The sequence below is a fragment of the Grampus griseus genome, assembly GCF_964374135.1.
Source record: "Grampus griseus genome assembly, chromosome: 17".
Lineage (NCBI taxonomy): Eukaryota > Metazoa > Chordata > Mammalia > Artiodactyla > Delphinidae > Grampus > Grampus griseus.
Genome location: NC_139011.1, coordinates 72935727 through 72958729, shown reverse-complemented (window position 1 = coordinate 72958729; position 23003 = coordinate 72935727).

Here is a 23003-nt window from a genome sequence, read left to right as displayed (position 1 = left end):
ACCCATCACCATGCTTTCTAGGGGACAAGTGCATTAGAGCACTGAGTGATGCGAAGGTGCTTAATGGTCCCAGAACAGGTGACTCACCCTCTCTGACAGCGCTCATTTGCAGGAGGTGTGCATTCAGGAGTCCCCCAGGGCAGAAATATAGACATTCTCAGGTAAAAGCAGTTCTTCATAAACGTTATAACCTCATTCCAACGCCAGTTGTCAGTGAACAGCTTTCCAGATTGACAGCTTAAATCAAGAAAATGTCACACATATACAGTAACTGGCCTAATCTTTTCTGTAAATTGCTGCCTGTGGTTTTCAAAAACGTAGTAAATTGCTGGCAATTGACAATGTGTCTCCCTGCACGGCTAACTTCAGTTCTGCCCAGTTAACAAATCAGTCTTAAATTATTCATCAGATCACCCAGTGTCTGTGTTCTGATTGACAGTCATTGATTTTAGGGACCTGGAATTCTATCTTTTATACGGAGGTGACATTTTCCACCCGATTGTTTCTATTGTCTTCAAATGTAAAATTAAAACCATAAGCAGGGAAAATAACTACACCTCCTGTTTCAGTATCTCAGTTCATGTTGAGCACAAGTCACTCCTCAGGGCTTTTGCTGTCCTATGCTGCTCGGAAGTAGAGCAGGCTGTTTTCTCAGACTAACAGTGCCTCCTAATGTTTCAAACACAGAGGAGTTTGTTCTCCATTAATTGTATCATTATAGGGCAAAAATAAAATGATGAATTATATGTACAACCTAAAACATCAGATGGCCCATTAGGAAATTGTGCTATTATACCATTGCACATTGTTCTAGGAACAAGGCTAGATTAGCTCAAATAGCTCAAATAGAATTTTGTTCCTAAAATAAGTTTAGGGATGTAGTACTTTGTTCTGAAAAGACGTCTTAACACTATTTTTTCTAGCAGTATACTTTTTTAAGGGGATTTTTCCAGAAGCATATTTACCCTTCCTTGAAACGTGCTTTTGATCAATACTGGCTCTAAGCTAAATAATACAGAGGGGCTATACAGGAGTCTTATATTTGAGAAGCACATTTATCTATATTTGCTCAACAAGATTAACTGCAGGGCACCTTAGAAGGATCCCCCGCAAGAAGCATGTCACAGTTGCTCTGGTCTATAACATTGTAGCTCTGCAGTTTTGTTTAGAGCAGTTCTCTTCAAGACCACCTTGGAAGGACAGTGATCCGCATTCTGATTCATGATCGTATGCAGTCACAAGTATAACTACAGGTAAAAGAAGAATCTGGAAAAAGAGTGGAGGATGGAGATGGACAGATCAACACAAATCCATCACAAGGGATAGGAAAAAACTGCTTTTCCTACATGTGGTTGGTCATAAACGTTGTCCTCATATGTGAATATCAGCATTAACTATGAATTATTAAGGCTGTATTCTCTTGGTTCTTTTTTTAAAATAAATTTATTTATTTTTGCCTGCATTGGGTCTTCGTTGCTGTGCCCAGGCCTTCTCTAGTTGCCGAGACTGGGGATGTGCGTGGGCTTCTCATTGCGGTGGCTTCTCTTCTTGCGGAGCACGGGCTCTAGGCACGTGGGCTCAGTAGTTGTGGCTCACAGGCTCTAGAGCGCAGGTTCAGTAGTTGTGGCACACGGACTTAGTTGCTCCGCGGCATGTGGGATCATGCCTGACCAGGACTCAAACCCATGTCCCCTGTGTTGGCAGGCGGATTCTTAACCACTGTGCCACCAGGGAAGCCCTCTCTTGGTTCTTAAACACAGCAACTTATAAACTCATCATGTTTTCCTCTGGGAGACCTTTGCTCATCTTTGGTTTTAACACTCCTGCTTTATGTACTCAGAAGTCCAAGAGAATTCCCTTATTATCACACTTTCACATTCTATCGTTATTATTTACTAAATTGTCTATGCTTTCCATTCTATAGAAATGCACCACAGAAAAGCCCCAAAACCATGGCTTACAAGACATTGTCTCATATACAAGAAATCCAATAGCGAGTCAGTCTGGATACGATGTCACAGCTTCACAGAGACAGAAGGTCCCAGGCTCTCCTGCTATCTTTCTGTTCTGTTATCCTAACCAATGACTTGTCTGCTCCAGGTTACCTTATGGTCCAAGCTGGCTGCTCAGGCTTCAGCCAATCCTTTTTTCCATCCTCCCCAACATAATTGGTTTGATTTCCTCATCATTCTGCTTCCCCTGCATTCTCAGCCTTTCTCCTTCAGTGTGAGAGACCTAGTCTCTTGTGGGTGTTCTGAGACTGCCACACCAGTCAAACCACAAATCAAATACACAGGTACCCTGGTGCCTCTCCTGGTCAAGGCCACTCTAAAGCCTTTACCCACAATTTCTCATGTATCAATAGCAAACTGTCTCTGTGCAAAGAGAAATTTTTTAGATCTGCCTATAAGTGATTCTTGTCAAATGAGTTACGGAGGCAAATTTGTATAGCAATTCAGTGACTCTCCTTTTTCCTTTGTAATATTTCAGAAAGTAGAGTTGCATTCTTGTATTGTAAGCTCTGTTCCTACAAGGCTCTTTGGCTAACTGTTCATCAGTTATCATTTAATTTTGTGGTGGTATTCTTTACTATTGTATCAAACTACTTGAAGGCATAAATAGCCTTGTGTTAAGAAAAACAATGTGGCATGCAAATCAACATGTTTATTATGTTCCCTTTTGTAATCTTATGAGACATTGCAGATGTCGCCTAAAAGTCTTCATTTGGATTTTCCTTTTAATTGAAATTTCTCAACTATAAGAGTAGGAGTGTATCCATTAAATACATGAATTAACATCACAGCAAGAGAATCCACAATCTTAAAGGCATTTACTGGTGTTCTATTTGTTCTACACATTATTCTTTTAGAATGACCTTATATTATATAAGCTCCATCAAGAATTCCACCTGTATGAATTGCCTTTCGAAAGGCACAGGAACACATTGCACTGGACACTAGGAAAGTGGTTTTCTCTGGAGCACAGCACGGCCTTCACTTGATGTTTAGCAGCCATAGCCTACTCTCAATGGTTTAACTTCTGCAAACAGTGACCTAACTGTCATAGATTGAAATAATTATAGGTTTATTAAGAAAGAAATGTTGTTTTTATTGATGCATGTGAGCAAAGTGCATAAATTTGGAGACCATCATATCAGAAGAGCCCCAGGGACACCAGGGAACCTGAGTGCTAGCAGGATCACCTCCCAAGCTCCCTCCAACTTCAGTCTGGCTCAGATGAGCACCCACTGCTCCATCCTGTCCCCTGCCCAGCTGGCAGAGTCTGGGGGAGGAAATTATGGGTAGGCGAGGAAACCCTCAAGCCACAAGCCACAAGTGTGGTTTGCTTGGCCAGGGAGCAGACATGAGACAAGTATTTAACCACCAAGTTTTAACGGCTAAAGTTGGTACAGAATATGCATGATGTACTAAGAAACTGAGACAGGGAATCTAACACAGAAGAGTTAGGAAAGGAGATATCGGAGAAAATATAATCATTTCATATTTATACTCCTGAATTGAAACTATGCAGCAAACTAATTACACAGATAAAGCATTTTATTTAAAAAGTTGCTTATTCCAAAATGTTGATTGGAGGGAGAATGTAGTATGACATAAAAATGGCAGAGAAAATATATTTTAGTGTAGTTATCCAATTATATTTGTAAAGACCTGTTCAGTACAGTTCAATTATAAATATGAAATCAAAGAGATGCTGAAAGAGGGCAACTAAAATGGTGACAGAGGAAAAAATGACCAATGATAAATTCCCATGATCAAGGTCAAAGATCATGATGTCTAATGTTTGGGTCAAATTCTCATTCATAATGCGCTATCCTGCCCTCTTTTATCTCAAGTCTTCAGTAAGTGTCTGCTATGCCCAATGGTCCTGTGTTTGTGGTGTCTGATACAACAAAGGAAGTGACTGGAAGAGGGACAACATCTCAGGGAAATGGGAGTGACCATGAGGAACTTAATCCTAGCAGAAAAACAGGCTGCATGCTGCCAATTCCACAGGATGTACCTTCTCTAGTCTAAGTTACAATCTATCTCAAATTAGGTTACGTAGAAGGAAATAAAGCAAATTCAAATTACAAGATGCAAAATGGATTGAAATAAGCAGAAAACAGTGTACATAATGATTTTATTTGTAAAGTTCAAATTATTTTATAATATGCATATGATAGAAGACTGGGGCAATTAATAAAATAACAACACATTATAAAAGAGAAATTTAGTTTACAGGTATTGAACTTAGTGTAGGAAATGCACTGTATGGTCCATAGATATATCCATTGATGGGAAATGTGGTGACAGGTTCTAACTATACAGTGATTATAATGTAGAACAAACAGAAACCACCTCTGAGGGTTTTAGAGGAAATCCTCTGGGGATATCTTACTGCTTAACTGAATCAACGCCTTTTTTACAAAATGGGCCTCACTGGAGTTTTTGTTAGAGTTATTCTATAAGAATCTGTGCTGGTCAAGGCAGATTTTCTAAGATCTAAACCATAAGGTATTCAGAAATCTTCGAGAGTGACTTAAAGCAACAGCATGCATTTGAAGACTATAGTTGGAAGTAAATTTAAAACATAGATATGGCTTTTTATTTAATCATACCGTTTAGGTTCGTTACAATGACAAATTATACTGTGTACAAGAAAATACTTAAATCACTTAAATCAAAATTCAGCACAAGCTGCTCTTATATCTGGAAGGCAATCAAACCCTGCTTCTGCAGGAGTCATGAGAAGCTTGTACTTTTGACATTTGAGCTGGATAGGCTGGCATAACAGTTGTGAAAGGATTACTGACCCTCCCGAGTCGCTCCTTCTGCCCAGTAGCGTTTGGGCCAATAGAACAAGACCGAATTTTGTTTTGAAGCAAAGTTTTATTCTTTGATCAGAGAATGGAGAGATGCCAGCTCGGCTCTAGAGCATCCCCCTGCCCCTCCTCCAGGCTGGGGAGGTGCTGCTTTATAAGAATCTCATGGTGGGGGGAGTTCTCATGGGGTGCAGCCTCTCTGGACACGGCCTGCCGCCGCCATCTTTTTTTTAAAATAAATAAATAAATTTATTTATTTATTTTTGGCTGTGTTGGGTCTTCGTTACTGCGCACCGGCTTTCTCTAGTTGCGGCGAGCGGGGGCTGCTCTTCATTGCGGTGCGCCCGCTTCTCTTTGCGGTGGCTTCTCTTGCTGCGGAGCGCGGGCTCTAGGCGCGCAGGCTCAGTAGCTGTGCCTCGCGGGCTTTCCGTGCGCAGGCTCAGTAGCTGTGCCTCGCGGGCTTAGTTGCTCTGGCCGCCGCCATCTTGAATCGTGGTGTTTCTTCAGCGCTTCTGCAGGTGCCCGCGGAGCTGAGGTGTCGGGGCTACCGTTTTGCACCAGGAACTCTGGTCTGAAGAGCCGGGTGTGAGGCCTCTGCACGCGGCACCCTCTGAGCAAGGGAAAGTAGACAAAGCACAAAGGAGAAAGAAAAAGGTTAGACTTGATTTTACTGCCCACTTTCTGTTTTTATTTCCTGGGAATTGTTCATGGGTTAGGCTGGTGACGTGTCGCTCCAATGCCTTTTGGCCTGCTCTTCATTCCTGAGGGGCAGTGAGGGCGCAGGTCCGTCTTCTGTGACTGCTTCTTGCTGATTTCAGGCATTGTTGGAACCCTGAGTGGAGGTGCAGGACTTCTCCCAGCCGCCTTTAGGGGTGTCTGGGTGTCACCAGGACTCGGCCCTGACTCTTCATCTCCCTGAGCGACCACCAGTTACTTGTCTAACTTTTGGAGACAAGGGACCCGGGACAATGTAGAATGCGTGGCCCAAATATCAACAAGACAATAGTGGTCACGTGTCAAACTTTTCCTAAAAATGCAGGTCTCTGGGTCTTCGGCCTGTAGGCGAGTGTGCCCTGATGTGGTCTGAGTGTGCCCTGCTCACACTCTGCTTGTTTTTCAGAAGAGAAGCTTCAGGTCAGAGGGAGCAGTCATGGGGGCTGTTGGCCCCAAGTTGTCTCACCGGAGGTTGGGGCTCGGGGTGGGGGCGCCTCTTCCCTCAAGTGCGAAGCACCCATGGAGTCAGCCCCGCGACTTCAGAGCGGAACGGGTGGTTAGGATCACTGGGTGGGGTCCGCCCCACTTAGGAGGGAGCGGGGCCTGCGGGCTGTGGGTTTTCCAGGTTGTTAGGTGCACCCAGTCTCCTGGCTGGAGGGGCTCAGGGCCGGGTTGATGGGTGTGGGCAGACCTGGTTACCCTATGCAGTGAGGGCTTTCGTGATTTCTCCTACCTGGAGGGCGACTTGAGTTGTTCCATCTCAAAGGGGTTAAGATGTCCCTGTGCTCAGGCTTGGGGAGTGGGCGTACCGTACAGGAGTTCAAATGCACTTCGCTTTAACTTATCCCTTGGGGTAACCGCATGCAGCGCAGGGCATTCAGAGCTAACTTAATCCAGTTGTCTTGAGTTTTCTGACATAGCTCAGCTAAGGCCCATTTCAGGGTCTGATTGGACCTCTCTACTTTGCCCAGTGATTGGGGTCTCCAGGCGGAGTGCAAGTTCCATTTTATGCCCGGGGCACTCACTCATTATCTCCCTTACCACTTGAGACACAAATGCTGGACTATTATCGCTTTCTCGGGATCCTGGGAGCCCAAACCTGGGGGTTGTGTCTTTTAGTAATGCCTTAGCCACTTCACCTGCCATTTCAGTTCTAGCAGGAAATGCTTCTGTCCACCCAGAAAATGTGTACTGCTCTGCATGACAGTGAAATCAGTCTGCCAGTCTTCCCCAGGATATGTCCCTCTGGTTTGAATGGACCTTATCTGGGGACCCCTGGAGGGTCTGGTGTTGCGGTGGTTCATTCCGCAGATGCAGCATCATCCCTCAACTGTCCAACGGATTATACTTTTCATGCCAGGAGTTGCCGTGACCTCAACTGACCAACTACATAGGGTTTCCCTTCCTCAGTGAGTTCCTTGATGAGCCCCCCTGATGGCTGGACAAGCTGCAGTTTGGGAAAAGAAGGATATCCCACGTTCATTAACTAGTCACCCATGGCTTCCTAAATCTCTGTTGAAGCCCAGTTTTCAGGCTCTGCCTCATGCTTCCTTTGTATAGATTGGGGAATGATTGCAGGGTTCTGGCCGGCAAGGTTTGCGGGGTGGTTACCAAGTTACTGGTTCTAGGGCCGGCCCTTTTGGCGGTTGCGTCCCCTTTGTTGTTTCTCTTTATTACCTCTGCACCCCCCTTTTGGCGACCTTTACAGTGAATTGCTGCCACCTTTTCTGGAAGCTGCACTGCTTCTAAGGGCTTCAATATGCTTAGCCGTGCTTCGCGTGTTTGTTCCCCGCAGTAAGCATCCCTCTTTCCTTCCAGATAGCCGCGTGTACCTCTAGGACAGCGTATGCACACCAGAGTCTGTGTAAACATTTAAGATCTTCCCTTTCCTGAGCTCTAAGGCTCGGGTGAGGGCTATCGGCTGGGACTTCTGGGCAGAAGTCCCTGGGGGGAAGCTTCTTGCTTCTGTGAGTTGGGTCTGGGAGGTTACTGCTTATCCCACCAGCCCTTTTCCCTGTCTCATAAAACTGCTTCTGTCCGCGAACCTTCCTCTTCGGTGTTTGGGAGAGGCTCACTTCCTAGGTTTGGGCAACTGGAATAGATGGTGTGTATGGTTTCTATACAGTCATGCTCCGGGGGCCCCGTTTCTGTGTGTAGCAGGGTGGCAGGATTTAGCATGCTTTTTAGCATTAGGTTTTTATAGTAGCCATTGTGTTGTTTAAAAGCATAGCCTGAAATTGAACTGCCCTTCGGGGGATAACCATTCTCTTCCCTTGGAACGTACTAAAGCCTAAACCCTGTGTGGGGTCCATGTAGGGACTGGCTGACCAGATGTTAACTTTTCAGGTTATTTTGGGGGGGGGGGTAGCTGCTACTGCCCACAGGCAAGGAGGCCACCCCCTAGCTGTTTGATCTAATTATTTAGAGAAATAAGCAGCTGCCCCAGTAAGGGGCCCTAGTTTTTGAGCTAATACCCAAGGGCGATTTCCCTTCTTTCATGAATGTGAAGATCAAAGAGTTTAGCCAAATCTGGGAGGGCAAGGGCAGGAGCCTGAAGTAATTCTTTCATTCCCGGACGGCTCCTTTGCATTCGGAATTCCATTCAAAAGTACTATCGTCCTTTCCTTTCAACTTCTCATACGGAGGTCTAACTATTTAGTTATGCCTCCAGATGTGGCAAAACCCGGCCCTCCCCAGGAAACACCTAAGCTGTCTTCTCGTTTGAGGAGGGGCAAGGCCGCAGATGGCTTCTTTCCTTTCCCGGGGTAGCCTTTTCTGACCTTCTGTGAGAATGAAGCCTAGTAGGTAGCACTCTCCAAAAGGCCTTTGGGGTGAGGGTTACTTTCTACGGCTCTTGTCAGTGGGGAGGGGGACAGAGTTCTTGCGGGTCCAGTACAGATGTGCTGCTCACAGCACTCCGGATCCAAGTGTTGGGTGCAGCATCTTTGCACGTGGTCCTCCTAGTTGAGGTGTTGGGTGCAGCCATTTCATACTAGGAATTCTGGTCCTAAGCACCAGGTGCAGGGCCATGCATGTGGCGCCCTATGAGCAAGTGAAACCAGACTAAGCACAAAGGAGACAAAAGGAAAGCTTAGACTTTATTTTATTAGGTTCTGTTTTTATTTCCCAGGAATTGTTAATGGACTTTACCAGTGACATAAGGGTCAGACTCTGGGCGACTGTCTGCTATCTGATCAGGAATTCAAAATATGAATCACCACAATAAAACATTCAGTTATTTATAAATAAGTCTTCCACTTAGACATGCAGAGATGCCATCCTTTGTGATATATATACTTTTCAGGATTTAAACTGTGAAACCGATTTGCTCTGTATGTTGTTGCATTAACATGCTTAGTCAACCCCTTTTCTGCTTTTACAACAAGAATGTTTAAAACAATGTTTCACTTAATCATTTGGAGTTGTGTTCATGCTGATGTTACTTATCTAAAAATGTACATGAAGATACACTGGAAGCCAAGTCCCACTTCAGCGTGAAAAACAAAAACATAAGGCTGTTGTTTTGAAGTTTTGTTATGTTTACATATTTCCAAAGTCATTATTTACTATTTAAATCAGCATTTCCTTTAAAATATTATCTTGATTGTTACATTAACAATAATGTGTGTCATAATAATTTGTAAGTGTACTTTTTCATACCAGTAGTATGATAAACAGCATAATAAACTTGCCGTAGAGAGACTACATACTTCCCGATCAAATTAGATAATAACATTCCTGGTGATTGTACACAAGACAAAAATAACATTAAAAGAGAGAAGAAAAATGTGGGGATGGAAGGCATATATACAAAATAGGTCAATAACAAAAGTGTCAGTAAGTTTAAATCTTCTGGGAAGAAAGACAAGGAACACTCAGAAAACCATGGTCTTTAAAGGTCCACTAAGATATTTCAAATTTCAGAGTCCAGTAGTTTCTACCACTTTCAGTACCTGCCAGTAAAATTAATTTTTAAATTGTCTTGCTGGCCTGAAAATATAACGTTATCCTTAATGCTGACTTCATTACTGTTTTCTAAGTATTCTCATTTCGTAACAAATAACATGCAAATTTTTTGCGAGGCCACCCATAATATTACAATAAATTACACTAATAAATTGTCAGGACTAGAGACAGTGACAGCACTTTCAGAGTCCTGACAGAAAGCTAGTTCTAAAAACAGATATTCAGACTTAAGTAAGTAAAGGTTATTTTCTCAATCCATTTTTATGAAAGTAGAAAATATACTTTCTGTGGATCATATGGTGAAAATATTAACTAAAAAAATGCCATGAAACTTTAATGAATAGGATGAGAATGAATAAATTAATGACCGATTTCCATAATGAAGGAAAGCCTTCCAATCAAACCTATAAATCTGTTGTGACCCATTAATTGGTTTTTATTAATGGCTCTTTTTATATTAGAGAATATCTTAATTACTAGAGAGCATTGGTTATCTTTAACTTAACTGGCTAGTGCGAGATGGAGATCTAACCAGCCACTTTCTAGATTCAGATAAAGAAACTATGCCCTAGAGAACTTCATCATAAAACAGCTTGAGTGAATAAGAATGATGATTTCCTTGGGGAAAAGTCATGACGCACCAAAAACAATAGTTTTCCCATTCATTTTACTTTATCAGAAAAGCCCACGAATAGTTCCTTTCCTTAATTTTCATTATATAGGCAACTAGTGATAGTTTTCTATCAGTTAAGATAATGAATGACTTAAGTGATCTAAAATTATGAAGAATGTTATATTTGTTTTATTATATTATTTCTTGTTATTTTATACTCCATCCCTTATTAGAACTATGCATTTTCAGCAGTGTCAGTGAATAGTTTAGTCTTCTCAGAGGCTCATCATAGCCACAAAATTTAATTTACATTCTCTCTGCTTTTTGTTTTTGATTTTTTTATAAAAGTGTAGTATTTCCCAAATTGGTTAAGTTTGATATCCTGTCACTCATTTTGTCTTTGAGGTGGAGGTTTTCCTAGTGTAACTTATGTTTAAAGGACCATAAAACTGTAGAGATGACCTAGGCTCTTGACTCTGGAGATTTGGAGAAGTTGGATAATGTAAATAGTTAAAAATACATTGAGAAAAATTCCCAGTTAAGCTTTCACAGTACAACAGAAAAAGCTGAACAAACTGAATATTAAGACTTTCATTGGACCAATAAGAGAACTGAGATTTCAGGGAAAACTGCTCCCCTGAAATTTGGGGGGACAGGCACATCCAGAGAGAGAGCTGAGATCCGCCTGGAGCAGCAGATGCTGGCACCATAAACTGGCAGCAGCACTTAAATGGTGATTTTGATGAACTGTTGGAGGCTGAGCGTGGACCAGCATGACAGAGGGAAACTCCACAGTGCCAGAGTTTCGGTGGGCTCCCACACTTCCATGGACTTTTCCCCCAGGAACCCCACCAGGTTTTCCTGTGAAGATCTGAGAATGGTCCCCTTAGGGCTTCATCAGGGAGTAGGGAGTGGGGAAGAGGAAGCGCTGTGAAATATGCCCTCAGTCTTCTCTGTAACAAAGCCTGCTCTGGGGAAAAGGACTTCACCAGAGCCTTATCCCTGCTTAGGGAAGAGGATTCCTCCTCTCTAGACTTCAGATCTCAACAGAGGGGGGAAACATAGTCAGCAGGGGTCAGGGCTTCACAAAAACAAACTGGAAATCAGAGAAGGGAGTGGGCAATAGGGGGACATGGTGTGGGAGCTATACAACTGGACAGATACTTTGTGAGGTCCCAGTCCTGAGACACAGGCTCACTGAAAGACTGAGGCTCAGTTGGACAACTGTACAAGCCCCCCCCAACTTCCCACCTTACCATCACACCGTTAGCTCTCCAGGAGATTAACAGTGGATTACAGCCGAATGAGCTGCAAGACACAGGCTCTCAGACATGAATTGTAAAGCGGACCTGAAGTTGAGAGAGGAGACACAAGCATACTGAAGGAATTTGAAGTCTTTGGTAACTATAAGCTACAAGTGTTAAACACAGCTCAACTGCTAGCCAGATTAATATAAATCTTCAAATGAGAGGTTTATTTACCTCAGTTTCTATTAGCTGATAGCACCACGTCTGGCTTCCAAAAAAAAAAACAAACAAAACACAAGGCATGCAACAGCCAAGAAAAGTACCCCCTAAAGAGACGCAGCAAGCATCAGAATCAGACTCAGATATGACATAGATGCAGGCATTGGCAAACAGATAATTTAAAATAGCGTAGTTAATGTGTTCAGGGCTACAATAGTAAAAGTAGCATACAAGAACAGATGTGTAATGTTGACAGAAAGATGCAAACTTAAAGAAGGAATCAAAAGGAAATGCTAGAAAAAGCAACACTGTGACAGAAATGAAGAATGCCTTCAATGAATTCATCAGGAAGCTTGAAACAGCTGAAAAAGAATTAATCTAGGTCAATAGAAACTTCCTACAATGAAATTCAAAGAGAAAAGAAAATGGAAAACTGAAACACAACCAAAAATAAGAACAGAATATCCAGAAACTGTGGGACACTGGAAAGGTATAGCATAAATGTAACTGGAATAAGTGGAGAAGAGAACAGAGCATAAGATACATTTGAAATAAAGATGGCTAAGAACTTCCCAAATTAAAGACAGACAGAAAATCACAAACCCAGGAAACTCAGAGAACACCAATAGGATAAAAATGCATACACACACAGACACACAAACACACAAATACCTACTCATATCACATTCAAACTGCAGAAAATTAATTAAAGACAAAATCTTGAAAGAAGCCAGAGAAGGAAAAAAAAAAAGAAAACGATGTTTCCTATAGAAAACAAATGTTTCTCATCAGGACACATGGAAGAAAAGGAGAGAGACACGAAATGTTTAAAGTGTTGAAGGAGAAAGCACTAAACTTGAATTCTGTAGCCAGCAAAATTATCTTTGGAAAATGAAGGATAAATACTTTCTCAGATAAACAAAAACTGAGGGAAATCACTGGTGACAGATATGACCCACCAGAAATGCTAAACTTCTTTAGGCAGGAGGGGAATATATAGGTCAGAAACCTGGATTTACATAAAGAAAGGAAAGATTTACATAAAGAGAAAAAATACATGAAGGTAAGAATATCTCACTGTTTAAAGCAATAATAACAACAAAGTAATTCGTATATGGAGAAGTAAAATGAATATCAGCAGTATCACAAGGGACAGGAAGGAGAAATTGGGAAGATTTTGTTATTAAGTGAAATGTGAAGGTGTATAGTTGTAGTTCAGGGTGGAATTATACTAATTAAAAATGTATATTTTAAACTAGGGAAACCAATAAAATATTTTAAAAATAAATACAGTTGATATGCTAACAGAAGATAAAATGGCATCATTAAAAACGATCAGTTAAAACAATGAAAGGCAGTAAATAAGGAGAAAAAAGAAAAACACAATTTTGGGATTAATATATACACACTACTATATTTAAAATAGATAATCAACAAGGACCTACTGTATATCACAGGAAACTCTACTCAATATTCTGTAATAACCTAAATGGGAAAAAAATTTGAAAAAGAATAGGTATATGTATAGCTGAATCACTTTGCTGAAATTAATACAACATTGTAAATCAACTATACTCCAATATAAAGTAAAAATTTAAAAAGAAGAGAAAGGGAGACATAACAAAAAGACAAATGCAATAAATAGAAAGCAGTTACAAACATGGTAGCTATTAATCTAGCTGTATCAACAACTATTTTCAATCTGAATGGTTTAAATAACAATTAAAAGACAAAGATTTTCAGAGTGGATAATAAGACCCAACAATGTTTTCTAAAAGAAACTCATTTTAAATATAAAGACAGGTTTCATGTGAAAGGATTGAGAAATACATACCATGGTAATACTAATCAAAAGAAAGCTGGAGTAACTGCATTAATTTCAGACAAAGCAGACTTCAAAACAAGGAGATCGGGCTTCCCTGGTGGCGCAGTGGTTGAGAGTCCGCCTGCCGATGCAGGGCACGCGGGTTCGTGCCCCGGTCCGGGAAGATCCCACATGCCGCGGAGCGGCTAGGCCCGTAAGCCATGGCCGCTGAGCCTGTGCGTCGGAGCCTGTGCTCCGCAACGAGAGAGGCCACAGCAGTGAGAGGCCTGCGTACCGCAAAAAAAAAAAAAAAAAAAAAAAGAACAAAACAAGGAGATCATCGGGATTAAAGATGGCCACTATATAAGGACAAAGGGGTAAATTCTCCAGGAACACATTACAATGCTAAATGTGTATGCGAACAACAGAAGAACCCCAAAATTCATAAGGCAAAAACTGATAGAACTGAAGGGAGAAATGCACAATTATATTTTATTGTTGGATATTTTAACACCTGTCAGTAATTGATATATCAAGAGGCTGAAAATGTGTAAAGATATAGATGACCTGAACAGTATCCTCAAATCAACTTGGTCTAATGAACATTTCTAGAATACTCTGTCCAGTAGTAGGAGAATATACATTTTCCCCAAGCTTGCATAGAACATTCACCAAAATAGTCCATATTCTGGACCATGAAATACACTTAACAAATTTAAATGAACAAAAAATCATACTTAGTGTATTTTTAAACCACAATGGAATTACTCTAGAAATCAGTAATAGAAAGGTAGCGATTAACCAACCCCCCACCAATATTTGGAAATTAAGCAACTCTTAAAAGATAAACTGAGGCACATTAAAATTTCCAAGAGTTTATTTGAGCATACATTGATTCCAATTGGGCAGTGTCAAGCCCAAAGTTTTTAGGAGCCCTCCACCCACAGAACTAGAGGAGAGATTTTTATAGAGAAGACAAGGAAGCAGAGCAAGGAAAATTTTGATTGGCTGTAGCGTAAGACATTTCTTTATTTGGGAAAGCCTGGTTGGCTGTTTATGATTGTTCTTAAGTTTCATTTTCTCAGATCCTAGTGCATTGACTGTGGCTTATGTAGCTACCAAGGCATAAGAGCCACCTTGGCTTATGTAGCTACCAAGGCATAAGAGCCACCTTGGTCTAATGGCCTCCTCGTTTAATGAACACAACACACTTCTAAATAACGCATAGGTTGAGACAGAGTCTCAAGAAAAAATTTAAACATTTTAAACACACGAAAATTTTTTTTAAAATATCAAAATTTGTGGGGTACAGGAAAAGCAGTGCTTAGAAGGAAGTTTATAGCATTAAATGCATATATTGGAAAAGAAGAAAGATCTAAAACCAATCATCTAATCTTTCCCCTTAGGAAACCAGAGAAAGAAGAGCGAACACTCAGTAATTCCATAACCAAACTGAGTACCGTATGGTTAAATAGTTCATTGAGAATTTATTTACATTTACCTATAGCGCTTGCTATTTTGTACATTTTTTTGCGCAAGTGATTATAAAAACTGTCTTTATAGAAAATGAAATTAAGTATGGTAAATAACTTATTAGATTGTGGTTTCTAGTACACAGCCTTTATATTGGCCCAGAGTAGGGTAATATATCAATCATATTTGGAAGAGTTAGAATACAGAGTTTTTGTGTTTTCTTTTTTTCTCCCCAAATTAACTTAATGATTTGGAGAAATATCCAATAATGTATAGGATGAAATTTTTTCTGGATGTGTCAAAAATAAATTCAATATACATATTTGTAATTTACTAAATTAATTAGAATTTGAATTACAGTGTTCTTTTCAATCTTCAAACAGGAATTTTGAAGATTTTAAATAGGTTTTTAGGGTTTTCACACTTATAATTTACATTCTCATCATCACCATGTTCATTTCTTCTTGCATGGCCAAAATCTGTCCTCTGATTCTGGCCAGACTCCATTTTAAATTCCCTGGGCAAACCTTGAACTCAGATGTGGTGTGAGATCAACTGTGCCATTATATGCTTGGCGTTCTGTGTTTTGTTCTCACTGTGAATTATTCAATGTGTGCAAGCCCTTGTTATCCTCCTTGCAGACAGTCCTTTTTCAATATAATTTAATACTTGAGTTCTAGAACAGTAATCTGAAGATATCAAAATGAATAACAATTTTCTCCTTTCATCGTCCTGTAACAATTTAGCAGTGTTTTTATAAAAAGACATGGTAAATCTAAGACACTTCCAGTCACAATGTGTTAAGAACTATTCTGACTATTCTAAACAAACCCATGCAGTGACTATTACATGTAGAAAATTACCAGTAATAGGAGCCCAGTGGAAGTCAAGGAAATCAAAGATATGCCCCTTAAAGAGGCTGAAAGTTTTACAAAAAACGCACAACAATCTAGTAGTGTTTAATTTATGTACACTCACACTATTTTGATATTTCTTTCATGGTTAAAGTGGCAGATTACAGTTTCCAAAAATGATCACAGAGTATTGCTTGTCCCATATCTTTTTCCAGAACCTTGCCGCCCCCCATCAAGAGGTGGCTTCAGATTCCCCTCCCCTTGAAATTAGAGCTATGGCTGCCTCGACAAGGAGAAAATGACAGAATTCAGGAACTAGAGGCTAGGTCACAGCTGGTCACATAACTTCCACCTGGCTCCTCCCGGTCGTCGGATGTTTTCCCGTGGGCCCACCACAATGTTGTGAAGAAACCAGGCCACACAGGGGGACTTACACGAGTTCTGATTGACAGCACCAGCTAAGGTCTCGGCCAGCAGCCTGCATCAGCTGGCAGATGTACGTGTAAGTGAGCCTTCGGAAGCCCTGTTTTCCAGGCCTTTGCGTCTTCCAGCTGAGACCCCAGACACCGCAGAGCAGAGAGGAGAGCCGTCTCCACAGGGCCCTGACTGAATGTCTTACAGCCAAATTCGTGAGCATAATAAATGGTTGCTTAAGCCCCTAAATTTCCCAATCATAATAACTGGAGCAGCTAGTGAGGTCTGAATGTTCAGTTTCATGTTATGGCACCATATTAATAGATGTTTGTTACCAAATTCATAAACAGTTTTATGCAGCTTCTCTCAGGATGTGCCGAGGATCTTGTGAGGATTATGATTTCAAGTGTTAAATAGATGTTAGAGCTATGTGGAGAAATATATATGTAAGTTGTCCACACTAGCAGAATCTGGGAAGACTTATGATATAAATTTCCTACCATGCTTGATAAAATGATTGGCTTATTATACTTTCTGCACAACAATTTCAGGCTTTCAGTAACAGAGCTAAGGCTATGTGGAGGAAATTATTGCACGTTATCACCTCCCTGTGTGCAAATATACATTTCTTTTTTTCTCAAAAGAATGGCAGTTTTGATGAGAGCTAACCACTTGTTAAAAACAAAGCTTCCTGTTACAGTGGAGGATTACCGGACTGAATGTCAGTATTATGACATAGTGTGAGTGTGTTTCGTGTTTGGTAATTGCAGTCTTTTTTGCTTTTGTTGTGGTCATCCATTTACAATGCTTGGTGTCAGTTTATCTCTCTCTTGTAAAAATAAAATACAGTGTGTGCGTGTGAAAAAAACAAAACTACAAAGCTTCCTTATTACTTACTATGTCCTCAAACTATGGTTCAAACTGGAGGAAAGTAATCCCTTTGAAATACATTTTGTGGAGACCTAACCTTTACAAGGTACTTTCTCTCTTTTTAAAAAAAAAAAATTGTGGAGTGTAGTTGATTTACAATATTGTGTAGTTTCAGGTGTACAGCAAATTGAATCAGTTCTACATATACATATATCCACTCTTTTTTAAGATTCTTTTCCCATATAGCGCATTCCAGAGTGTTGAGTAGAGTTCCGTGTTCTATTCAGTAGGTCGTAATTTCTCTTAAAAAGTAAAAAACTATTTTGGAATAGTCAAATGCAAATTACGGAGCCATGAGAGTTTTGGCTGTATTGTCAGTATTAGTCCATTTTTGCTATATATATAACATTGTTAAGTAATTTTAAGGTGTACTAAAATATGCATATATATAATTTACGATGATGCAACTGAATTTCATGAATTTCAGTGACTACCAGGATCATTATTATGTATAAGTTTTATATTCTTTATCTGTATAATTTTTATAGTTTTTTATAGTGCCACCTGCTATATTAGGATACTATCTGATATATTTCAGGCATTTCCCCCCTTCCTAGATTTCCACCGATGAAATAATAATTCCAACAAAGTAAGGCAATGATTAGTTATACTGATAACAGTAGAAGCAACAGATTAGAAATAAAAATGGCACCTGAAGGATATCACCAGATATTCATGGCAGCTGTTTGGATTGGTTAGCTTTAATCTCCACTGACAAAAAGAAATGTCCATCCAGGAAGCCAAATCTCTCTTGGTTAAGGTGCACCTTTAGTAAGCTGTGGAGGAGAAAAGAAAAGAGCAAGTGCCTGAAGACAACCACAGCAGAGCCACATTCATTTCATGGGTATCTCTCCTAATTATTAAGTGACTTGTCACAGTCTCCTGCATCCACATATTGAAAGATACATAGAAATGGCCAAAAAGCAAAATGATCACAGTAATATAAATAAATGGGCAGCCTTCCATTTCCCTATTTATCTCTGACCCTAATTAGTTGCCATGAACAGCGCACTAAAAATGCAGCCATTTACTTCTTGATACATGTGTAGCCTGAAGGTACTAACACAAGTGCTGTGCTCAGAAAAATAGATCCCAGAAGGGCAGTTACAGGTAATACAGTATGAAAACAACATTATTTTAAGGTCTGAAAGCAACATTATTTTAAAGCTGTCATGTAGGACAAAACAGTCAAGGTAAAATTTTCAAACAAGTAAGAACAATTTCCTGTTCTGTTAGAAAATGTGTGGGTAACATTCCATTTTAGAATATTAGACCAAAAGTACATAGTGAAAAAGACTCTAAATAATGAAACCTATTAGGAGGTCTGTATTCTTTACTGAGGAAATCTCTCTCTCTCTCTCATCTATCATCCAAAAATCTATTCCATAAATACCTCAAAGATACATTTGATGTGAATTGAAATAAAAACAAAAATAAAAGGTCACCTAAAATAATTCATGCATAATAAAAGACAAAACAATAAGATAAATGAAGAGAGCAGTCTTGGTGTGGGTTTCTTTGGATTCCTCTTCATACTTTTTGGATTTCCTGGATCTGATGGCTGTTTCTTTCCCCAGGTTAAGGAAGTTTTCAGCCATTATTTCTCTGAAAAATCTTTCTGTTCCTATCTCTTTCTCTTCTCTTTTTGCGACACCTAAAATATGTTTATTGTTCCATTCGATGGGGTCCCATAAGTCCCTTAAACTATCTTCACTGTTTTTCTTTCTTTCTCTTTCTTTCTTTTTTTCTTTCTTTCTTTCTTCCTTCCTTCCTTTTTTCCTCATCTGATTAGATGATTTCTACTGGCCTGTATTCAAGTTCACTGATCCTTTCTTCTGCTGTTCTAGTCTACTGTTGAATATCTCTATTGAATTTTTAATTTTATTTTTCAGCTCTATAATTTCTACTTGGGACTTTTTTTATAATTGGGATGTAGTTGTTTTATAATGTTGTGTTAGTTTCTACTGTACGGCGAGGTGAAGTAGAGTTCCCTGTACTATACAGCAAGTTTTTATTTGCTATCTATTTTATACATATTAGTTACTGTTTATATGTCAATCCCAGTCTCCCAATCAATCCCACCCTTTTCCCCCCATGGTGTCCATACATTTGTTCTCTACGTCTGTGTCTCTATTTCTGCCTTGCAAACAGGTTCATCTGTACCATTTTTCTAGATTCCACATATATACGCTAATGTGTGCTATTTGTTTTTCTGACTTACTTCACTCTGTATGACAGTCTCTAGGTCCATCCATGTCTCTACAAATAACCCAATTTTGTTCCTTTTTATGGCTGAGTAATATTCCATTGTATATATGTACCACATCTTCTTTAACCATACATCTGTCAGTGGACATCTAGGTTGCTTCCATGACCTGACTATTGTAAATAGTGCTGCAGTGAACATTGGGGTGCATGTGTCTTTTTGAGTTATGGTTTTCTCTGGGTATATGACCAGTAGTGGGATTGCTGAGTCATATGGTAATTCTATTTTAGCTTTTTAAGGAACCTCCATACTGTTCTCCACAGTGGCTGTATCAATTTACATTCCCACCAACAGTGCAAGAGTGTTTCCTTTTGTCCACTCCCTCTCCAGCATTTATTGTTTGTAGATTTTTTGATGATGGCCATTCTGACTGGTGTATTCTCACTTTGTTCATGCCTTGCTACCCTGACCTTAGCAAGCATCTTTATGACCATTGTTTTAAATTCTCTATCAGGTAAATCACATCTCCACTTCATTATTGTCAGTTTCTGAAGATTTATCTTGTTCTTTTATTTGGAACATATTCCCCATGTTTATTCATATTCCTTGACTCTTTGGGTTGGTTTATCTGCATTAGATCAAAGAGTTACCTCTCTCAGTATTGACAGACTGGCCTCCTGTATGAGATGAACCTTGTCAATCAGCATGGCCCAAACTCCTGGTTGCCCCTCAAACCTTGGTGGTTTTGAAAGCAGCTATCTTTGTTTTTAGTGGCTCCCAATAATTGAGAGTGTGCCAGAACCCATAGGTGTTCCAGTGGTACATTGCCCATATGCCTCTTCTGGCTCCTGAAAGATTAATACTTGCCTTCCCCTTCAGCTCCCCAGTGCAGGCTAATTTAAAGTCCAATCTTCAGGTAACAGCTGGCAAAGTCAGGAGGTTAGCTAAGCAGTCTAGCCCCTATCAGGGAGAAACCTAGGTGCTGGGTATTTCTGCCCACTTAATCTGTGCTGATCCAGCAGGTATAGTTGCTGGGACCACTTTTACATCCAACTAGAATTGCCTTTTTTTTCATGTGGTCTCAGGGGACACATCAGTGCTGAGCCCTGTCAGAACCAAGAGCTCGGTGACAGTTGCTCAACTGGCAGCCATTATATTTAGGGTGCTAGATGTGTGGACAAGCTCTTTCTAGGGAGAAGCTGGAGACTTGGTCTTATTGCTGGAGCAAGCAAGAGGGAGACAGTTGAGGAAGTGCCCACTGGCTCTTCTGGGCTCCAGGCAGGATCCCAGTCAGCTTTAAATTGCAGGCTGATTATAAGCTGGATCCTCAGACAGCAGCTGGGAAAGCATGCAGTCACCAGCTTTATTTAGATATAATTCACATATCATACAAATCATCTGTTTTAAAGTATACAGGTCAATCTTTTTATAGTCACAGAAGTGTGCAACAATCACCACATCAATGCATTTCTATCATCTCAAAAAGAAACCTGCAAACTTTAGCTGTTACTCTCCTATCCTTCTATCTTTCCATACCTAAGCAACCACTAATCTACTTTTTGTTTCTGTAGATTTGCCTATTCTGAATATTTTATATAAATTATAAAATTTTCATGTTTTGTGACTGGCTTCTTTCACCAAGCGCGATGATTTCAGGATTCATCCATATAAGCAAAGAATGTTCCATGATATTAATATACCACATTTTGTTTATTCATTAATCAGTTGATGGACATTTGGATTATTCCACCTTTTGGCTATCATGAATAATAATGCTGCTATAAATATTCATGCACAAGTTCTTGTGTGGACATATGTTTTCATTACTCTAGGTATATTGCTAGGAGTGGAATTGCTGGATCATATTTAATTCCATGTTTGCAATTTGAAAAATGGCCAGGCTCTTTTTCAAAATGGCTGCACCATTTTATATTCTGACCAACAGTGTATGACAGTTCTGATTTCTCCACCTCCTCACCAAAATCTGTAATTATCTCTTTTGGATTATAGCCATTTTAGTGGTTGTGATGTCATACCTCATTGTAATTTTGATTTACATTTGTAAGAGTTCTTTATATATTCAAGAAATAAATTCCTCATTAGATATATAATGATTTGCAAGTATTTTTTATTATTGGTTGGCATTTCATTTGTTGGATCATGTCCTTTGAAGCACAAAAGTTTTAAATTTTGATGAAGTCTAATTTTTCTTTGTTGTTTATGCTTTAGCATCGTGTCTAAGAATCTATTGCTAAATCTGATATTATGCAGATTTAGTCCTTTGCTTTCTTCTGAGAGTTTTATAGTTTTATCCATTGCATTTAGATATTTAATCAATTTTAAGTTAATTTTTGTATATGTTGTGAGATAAGGGTCCAATTTCATTATTTTACATGTGGATAGCCATCATTTCGGCATCATTATCATCTATAATAGTAATAGATACGATTTGCTAACATTTCATTATGGAATTTTGCATCTACATTCTTGAAAGATACTGTCTATAGTTGTTGTGTTTTTTTCTTGTAATACCTCAATGCTTTGATATCAGGATAATGCTACTCTTAAAATGAGTAGGAAAGAGTTTTTCTACTTTTTTTGAAAGGTTTTATGTATTATTGGTATTCTTTCTTCTTTCTTGGGAACGTTCACCAAGAAACCTCTCTGGTCTGGAAATTTTCTGTATGGGACTGTTTACAATTATGAATTCATTATTTAGTAGACATTTGGCTACTCATATTTCTTTATTTCCTCATTAATGAGCTTGAAAACTTGTATCTTTCTAAAATGTATTTCATTTAAGTTGTTGAATTTAATAAAATATCGTTTAGTTCATAGTACTCGTTTATTATCCTTTTGATATTTAGGATCCATAATAATGTTCTCTTTTATTTCTGTGGTTAATAATTTTTATCTTCTTTCTAGGTGACCTAATTTTAAGAAGACCTATGTGAGGAGGAGTGACTTCATTGCCTGTGCATTTTTAAAGAGTTTTTGTTTTATTTTATTTTGTTTTCTGTGCCTCGTGGAGATTTGGGGACTAGATTAAGGTAAGCAGCTAAGACAGTCAGTTGTTTATGCTGTTACTGAGTTCCAAAATTGAAATCTGTCTTTCCTAGTGGAACTTTAACAGGAGCACAGTCCTTGTGATTGGATGGCTTTGTACACAGCACAGTCTCACAGTTCTGAAATGCACCTCCACCAGCAAAATGCTTCCTCTGAAATTAGACATGTTAGCATCTGTTAAACTATAAAAATATGAAGATCTGTAATGAATTGGACTAATGGCTTCAGTCCTGTCCTAGGACTGAATTCATTAGAACCTTTCCTGAGAGCAGGTTTGTGCAGAGGAATAATGGGGCAAAGAGATAGTGGCTGGGCAAAAGGCATAGATGGGGCAGGAGCAAGCCTGGGTAAAGGAAAGAAAAAGATCTCAGACACGAGCAGAGAAACCTCATCTACAGCACAATTTTCCTAAGACTGCTTCTGCCAGAAGAATTTATTTCTACTTAGGGTAAAACGAACATATTATCTGTGGTTGGCTGAATAATAGCTGCCTGAAGATGTTCAAGTGCTAATCTCTACACCCTGCGAATATGTTATGTATGATGAAGGGGAATTAAGGTTGTTCATGAGCTGACCTTAAGAAGGAGATATTATCTTTGATTGTACAGTTCGGCCCAGTATAATCACAGGGATCTTTTAAAGTGAAAAAAGAAAGTGGAGGAGGAGGTCAGA